The following is a 7,944-nucleotide window of genomic DNA, read 5'->3' as shown; positions in this document are numbered from 1 at the left end:
CAACCTGTCTCCTGACCAAACACTAAAAAAAAAGTTTGTTCCACATGTTGTACATTGTGGGTGTAATGTGAAGTTTATAAACTATATATTCATAAATGCTTGTAAGGTTCTGCTTCCTGTTTATAAATGTGGTTACATGGAATTTCCCTGCTTTACAAAATGGGATCCCCTGCCCAGGGCTGCCCAGAGGAATCTGGGGGCCTGGGGCAATGGAATTTTCAAGGGCCCCCTGTTACAGACAAACATAATCATTTTGAAATTATATATAAATGAAAGACCATACATCCCATTAAAAAGTCCCAGCTTCTTGGATAACTATAGTATACATATAAATATCTACATAATTAAAAAATAAATATTGAAATATTTGTATCTACAGTCAGGGCCAGAAATATTGGAACAAGGATAACTGTTTTGGCAGTTGGCCTCTGTACACCACCACAATGAAATTGAAAGGAAACACACCCAGATGGGAGTGAAGTCAGGACTTTCAGCTGGGGGTTTGTCAAAAGTGGGGCACTACCCATTCAGGAAGTATAGCCAGTGGCATGCACATACCCCCAACATTGGTGGCTCATGAGTAATGGAACGAATGGCTGACAAGCAGCCGCATGGCCAGGTGTGGCCTGTTTCCTGGGTACCCCATGACCAATCAAGCAGATCAAAGGCCTGGAGGTGGTTCTGAGTGTTACATTTGCATTTGGTAGCTGTTCACTGGAACTCCCAACATGCGGTCCAAAGAGGTGTCCATGCAAGAGAAGGAGGCCATCATTAGGCTGAGGAAACATAAACCATCAGAGAGATAGCAAAAACAGTGGGAATGGCCAGTACAACAGCTTGGAACATCCTGAAAAAGAAGGAATTAACTGGCAAGCTCAGCAACAGCAAAAGGCCTGGAAGACCACGGAAGACAACTAAAGTGGATGACCGCAGAATTCTGCTCATGGTGAAGAGGTAGGCATGTCATTGTCAACATCTACAGTCAAGAGACGCTTTATGAATGTAAATACAGAGGCTTCACAACAAGTTGCAAACCACTGGTGATGCCCAAGAACCAAAAGGCCAGATTAGCCTTTGCCAGCAAACACCTAAAAAGCCTGCCCAGTTCTGGAATAAGATTCTTTGGACTGATGAAACCAAGATTAACTTGCACCAGAATGATGGGAAGAGAAAAGTAGGGAGAAGGGAAGGAACAGCTCAGGATCCAAAGCATACCACATCATCTGTCAAACATGCTGGAGGCAGTGTTCTGGCATGGGCATGTATGGCTGCCAATGGAACCGGGTCACTGGTGTTTCTTGATGACCTGACTGCTGATAAAAGCAGCAGGATGAATTCTGAAGTGTATAGGGCTATACTTTCTGCTCAGATTCAGCCGAATGCTGCCAAACTGATAGGACGCCGCTTCATATTGCAGATGGATAATGACCCAAAACATACAGCAAAAGCTACCCAAGAGTTTCTCCAGGCAAAGAAGTGGGATATTCTTCAATGGCCAAGTCAGTCACTTGATCTCAACCCAATAGAGCATGCTCTTCACTTACTGAAGACAAGACTTACTTCACTTACTGAAGGCAGAAAGACCCACAAACAAGCAGCAGCTGAAGGTAGCTGCAGTAAAGGCCTGGCAAAGCATCTCGAGGGAGGAAACTCAGCATTTAGTCATGTCCATGGGTTCCAGACTTCAGGCAGTCATTGACTGCAAAGGATTTTCATCCAGGTATTAAAGGTGATCTTTAAGTTTGAAATGATGTTGGTTTGTTCCATTACTTATGAGCCACCAACGATGGGGGTGTGTGTATGCCACTGGCTGTACTTCCTGAATGGGTAGTGCCCCATCAAACCCCTTGAATTACAGCTGAAAGTCCTGACTTTGCTCCCATCTGGGTGTGTTTCCTTTCAACTTCAGTGTGGTAGTGTACAGAGGCCAACTGCCAAAACAGTTATCCTTGTTCCAATATTTCTGGCCCTGACTGTAATAACTAATTATTAGTACATTTAATCTTTCTTCAATAGCCAATTAAAAATATTTCAGACCTAATGTTAAAAGGGGTTTGGAGAGCAGCGTCCCCTCTGTTACTGGGCCGAGTATTTTCATGTTTAAATATATGTTGTTTATCTCTTACAAATTGACAATTTTTAAAGGAAACTTTGGTGAAAAAAGATGTTTAAAAGCAAAGGGCTGGATGTGCCTGATCTTGTCTGATCTTGGCTGCTAAGCAGGGCTAGCCCTGGTTAGTACTTGGATGGGAGACTGCCTGGGAATCAGGGTTCCTGCACTGAGCAGGGGGTTGGACTCGATGGTCTTGTAGGCCTCTTCCCACCCTATGATTCTATGAGTAGTACTATTTTTCATTTAGTTAAAGTTGCTGGGAGAAAAGGTGTATAGCCTCCTCCTCCCCTTACAACCACCCCTATCCTTGATTCACTACTCCTTGAAGAACTATGCACACAGAGCTTTCAGAGGCGTAGTAACCACTGCCAGGAAGTATTCCAGAACCAAGTTCTGAGCTGCTTCCTCAACTTGCTGTTTGCAGAAGCCTGGAATAGAATACAATATTAATACAAAACATGAGCTGATAGTTCTTTTTAAAACAAGAAATAAAATACTATGCCCTGTACCACTGTAATTCTATGTACAGTCAAGAATGCAAGAGCCATTGCACTACTATAACTTCAGAGTGAAAATGCATACGATTGAAAGAAAGCCTACAAGGTACACCATATAACCAGCCAATGTGGAGTAAGGATTATGATCAGAAGTTCTGTTACAATGGGAAGAAATTGTTGAAAAAGTTGCCCTTGAATATTTGGTATAGATAATCACAGGCTTTTTTAAAAGTGGCCCAGCAAGCAGAAAAAGGAAGAATTTAGTGAGGAATATGTGTTCTAAGGCAACTTATCAATGATTGGAAGAAAGCGGGGAAACCCATTTCACACACAGGAAAACTGAGACAGCAGGCAATTGAAGTCAATGCTGAGTTTGGCATTACTTTGCACCACCAAAAGAAGGGAAAAGGTAAAAATAGACTGAGAAGCACTGTATAGCACCACAAAATGGAGGCCAATTAATTACTTAGGTCCCAAAGACAAAAAAAGGCCCCAATTTAAAACCAGTTCATACCACCCCAGCTCATCCCCACCTCAATTTATCCAGAATAGCAACACAGAGAAAGCGATTTCTAGCTGAGGTCACGAAATGATGTTTTTCCCAGTCATGGGGGCGGGGGGAGATGGTGTAAACAAGATGAGAACAAAGATTTGTGTTGCATTTTACAACTCAGCACCACCTATGAATTTCTCCAGACACCCAAAACAGAGACTGGAAAGATTTTTAGAACATAAAAGAACATACTAGTATAAATATGAACACAAAACAACATACTGGTATAAATAAGAAAAAATAAACAGTGATTGTCTAGTGGGTCGGGTCTCCCCACCCCACCCTGAAGAAGGGTAGAGTGAAAATAAAGCAGATACTGTGCCTCAGTCACTCCACCCACTCCATTCAACTGGGCCTGGACTGCCGAGCACACCCACAGGTGTCTCTGATTGGCCACTGACTGACCAGCCAGCCACCTACTCCATTTACTGGCCAGTCAATTAGCCAACCTTCTTCCTCTGTGCAACACCCCCATTGCCCCAAAGTACCCCTCCCTTGTGGAGGGAAGGGATCATCTTTGATTGGCCAGCTCAGGCTAACAACTTGAGCTGACCTTATTTTTTGTGGCACTTCCCCTCTTAATTAGGGGGGCTAGCACTGCCTGGCACTGGGCACCAGGCAGACTCCAAAGCCTTTCCCATCCAGGGAAGGGCTCTAGAGCAGCAGGAACATTCTGAACATGTTTTTCAAAATTAAAAAAAATGCTCTCCTTGCCTTGGATCATGTGAATGGCTTGCATTTTATTAAAATAAAATAACCCTTGCTCAAGGTTCCCCCTGTTGTGTGGGGCCTGAGGCAAACTGCCCCCTTTGCCTCCCCCCGCCCCCCTTGGAAGGTCTGCCACTGCCTTTTCTCCTTTTCTTTCAGTTCATGACCAAGTAAGGCTGACATTCCTTCATCTGACAGCAAGTGGCAACCAACACATTTCCCCAAAGTACCCTGTAAGTGTCAAGGAGGTGTGAGAATGGGTGGGTTGATAATTACTTCTATATTAAAATACATCAGCAAAAATGGGGTGGGAGAGGAATTCAGGGAGACAAAAGTTTTAACGAAACTGATAGCCAGCTGAATGTTTTTTGCCATTGCACATGGTGCTCCTGGGAGTTCTGTGGCTGGCAGCAGGCACTGTTTTCCTCCAGAGGTCCCTGGGGTAGGAGCCATTGCCCTCTGTCTGATGGTCTTCATGATGAGTAAGAGCAATGCTTCCTACCCTTAGTCCATTGGTCCATCTAGCTCAGGCATGTCTACATGTTTTTTTCTAACCAGCAGGGCAAATTGGCAGGGATTATGGTTGTTGCAGCAGCATCTGGGGATCCAAGGTTAGGAAAGGCTGGGAAGCAGTTTTTTTAGGATTTCAGACAGGGGTCTTTCCCAGCCCTACCTGGAGATGCTGGGATTTAACCTGAAATCTTCTGCAAACAACACATGTGTTCCATCTGAGCTCTGGCCCTGATGTACATCATTGTTGATTAAGATATTTTATTAAATTGGAGCTTTATTTTCTAGTGGAGGCATTTTGTCTTTAAGCAATGAGACAGTGGTGGCCCCCCCCATCTGTGGAACGAGCTCCCCAATGAGGTTCACCTGGTGCCAACATTATTATCTTTCGACACCAGGTTAAGACCTGTTTTCCCAGGCATTTGGCAGCACATGGTGAGTTTTAATCTATCCTGGATGTGTCTTTAGTTATGACTGACAGTTCAAAGTTGTTTTTATTTGTCTGTGTGCTTTTATGTAAATGGCTTTTAAACTTTTTATATTGTATTTAATGTTTTAACTTCTGTAAACTGCCCAAGGAGCTTCCGCTATGGGGCAGTATAGAAAGATGATGATGATGATAATAATAATTTAATAGCTGCATGACAAGCAGAAGTTCAACAGGTGCAATTTCTCCATGCAAGGAAGAGCTTGCACCAGATAGGCAGCTCTTGAAAAGCATAGAGTCTTCAACAAGAAAAAAGGGTGGGAGTCTAAAGGGCTAAGAACTGTTTGAGTTAAAAACTGTTCCTTAAATCACTTTCACCCAATCCACATGAGTGATGATATGATATTACAAGTTTTCTTTTTGGTATGTGATAGAGAGCAAAACCACTGATGCCTGACTGAACCTACTTGGAGAAGAAAAAGTTATCTGAAATACAGGTAACAGAAAAAATTATTTCATTTCATAAATAAAATAGCTTGCACTGTACATGCCCAGGAGTTCCCATCTAGCTTCCAGGCCACAATCTGTCTATGCATAACATTCTTACATGACAGAAAGGAATTCCCTGCCTCAAAGGAACTGCAAAAGGCTATCTTGGACAGAAAACAATAAGGGGATTGTTGAGGCACAAAAGCTTAGAAGGCAACAGAAGCAAAAGGGGGTGTAGCAGTCTGATAATAGTTATGGGAAAAGTTAATGAAAGATATAACTAGTTAAAGTTAGTAGCTTTTAAAATTAACTTGAGTTAAATTAAAAGTTAACTATTTCCACTGTCAACTAGTTAAAAAGTCAATTAAAAGGACAGTGACTTGGTTCGCACAATTACTGCAGCCCACCATGTCTTATTAAAGCCATGTGTGCCTGCAGCCACCTTGAATATTCAGTGGATGGGCACTGTGCCTTATTGTGTCATCCAAACCCGACAAGGGTGGCTTGTTGGCATTGTTAAAAAACCATCCACTACCCTAAAATAGCCCATGGGTTGTATGTGGTTTGTTAACCATGCCAAGCACCCACCCTTGTCAGGTTCGGATGATGCGATAAACCCCGGCGCCTGCCCATGATGGCTTGAATATTCAAAATGGCCACAAGCATGCACCACAACCCACCGTGGCTTAAATAATCCATGGTGGGATGCAGCGATCATGTGAATTGGTCCAGAGACCAGGCTCGCACAATCACTGCTCTCACAGTGGGCTGAGGTGCATGCTGGCCACGGGCAGTCTTACAGTTATGTGAGGGCTGTTTAACCCTCACATAAGCCACCCTTGCCATGTTCACATAACATGATAAGCCATGGCAACCACCCACTGTGGCTTGCATATTAAAAATGGCCATTGGCACACACTGCAACCCACTGTAGCTTAAATAAACCATTGTGGGCTGCGGCGATCATGCAGACTGGTTCAGTAACTAGTTAAAAGGTAAGCTGATCATGAGAAATGCATGAAACGTGGTGAATAGTTTATTACCATTGTTTTTCATTATCAAATGCAACTAGTGGGCTTCTTTTCCATAAGCCCACAAAAGTACACTAATTTATTCGTAATTCACCCTGCTTTATTTGAAAATAATGTTAGACTTCTCATACAGTTTTCAGAATCACTATTTACCAATACTTATGTTAGCTCCTTCTCACTCACTCCCCATGTGCACCTGATCTTTGTTTTTTTGGGGGGTGGTACAGAGCATATTTAAATTTTAAATTGTTGCTGTTAGGATCAGTGTGTCATCATGACGTCATTGTGAAAAAACCCCTCTGTAAATTAGGCCACTGTTGGTTAACTCTCATCATGCTATTTAATTTTTTTGGAAATATTCTCTGGATATTCTGAGGTCACAATAAGAGTGATATAATAATTCTAAGCATGTTCAGAGGGCTGTGGAGCTTTGCAGCACAAAGATGGGATGAGGGAAGGGGGCTTGCCTGAGCCAAGCCGAGGCTAAGGATAAACTTAATTGAGGGATTAACTCAAAAGGGCACTTTTATGTCATGCAAAGAGGCACTTATAACATACATTTTAAAGCACACATTTATTTCAAAAGAGTATACAGAATGTGTCATTGGATTTTATCTCCTGGATACAAAATGGGATCTAAATTAGTCTGGAAGTCCAGGCTGTGGTGCGAAGGAATGATATCATTATTATATTTTATTTATTTATTTAATTTCTTAATTGCCCATCTGGCTGGTCACCCGGCCACTCTGGGCGATGTACATCAATACAAACAGCTTTAAAACAATAAAATTTTACATTAAAACATCATATTTCTAAAAATACCCTCACCCACCCCAAATGCCTGCCTGAACAACTATGTTTTTAATGCGTAGCGGAAGCTCATTAAAGAGGAAGCATGGCGGAGTTTTTAGGGAGGGAGTTCCACAGAGTGGGGGCCACCACAGAGAAGGCCCTCTTCCTCGTCCTCACCAGCCTAGCTGTCCTGGCTGATGGAACAGAGAGAAGGCCATCTGAGGCTGATCTTGTTGAGCGGCCTGTCTGGTGCTGCTGGAGGTGCTCCTTGAGATAGGCTGGGCCGGAACCATATAGGGTTTTAAAGGTCAAAACCAACACCTTGAATTTGGCCCGGAAAACAACTGGTAACCAGTGCAACTCCTTCAGCACTGGAGTGATGTGATCACGCTGGCAGCTGCCTTTAATCAGGCGAGCCGCCACGTTTTGCACCAGCTGCAGCTTCCGAACCGTCTTCAAGAGTAACCCCACGTAGAGCGCATTACAGTAGTCTAAACGAGAGGAGACCAGGGCATGTACTACTGATGGGAGCAGATGGTCGGGAAGGTAGGGGTGCAGCTGCTGTATCAGATGGAGTTGGAACAGTGTTGTCCGGCTCACAGCTGATACCTGAGCCTCCATGGACAGCTGGGAGTCTAAAATGACCCCTAGGCCAGGGACCTGGTCTTTCAAGGGTAGCTGTACCCCATTCAATGCCTGGCCAACATCCCCAAACCTCCTCTTGTCTCCCACCAAAACTACCTTGGTCTTGTCAGTGTTCAGCTTCAGCTTATTCATCCCCATCCAGCCACTCACCGTCTCCAGACATTTAGACAGGGATTCCA

The sequence above is a fragment of the Heloderma suspectum genome, chromosome 4 (assembly GCF_057233095.1).
Source record: "Heloderma suspectum isolate Gila_16-S chromosome 4, 16-S_ref, whole genome shotgun sequence".
Lineage (NCBI taxonomy): Eukaryota > Metazoa > Chordata > Lepidosauria > Squamata > Helodermatidae > Heloderma > Heloderma suspectum.
The sequence above is the reverse complement of the archived record's forward strand: the minus strand, read 5'-3'. Positions refer to the sequence as shown.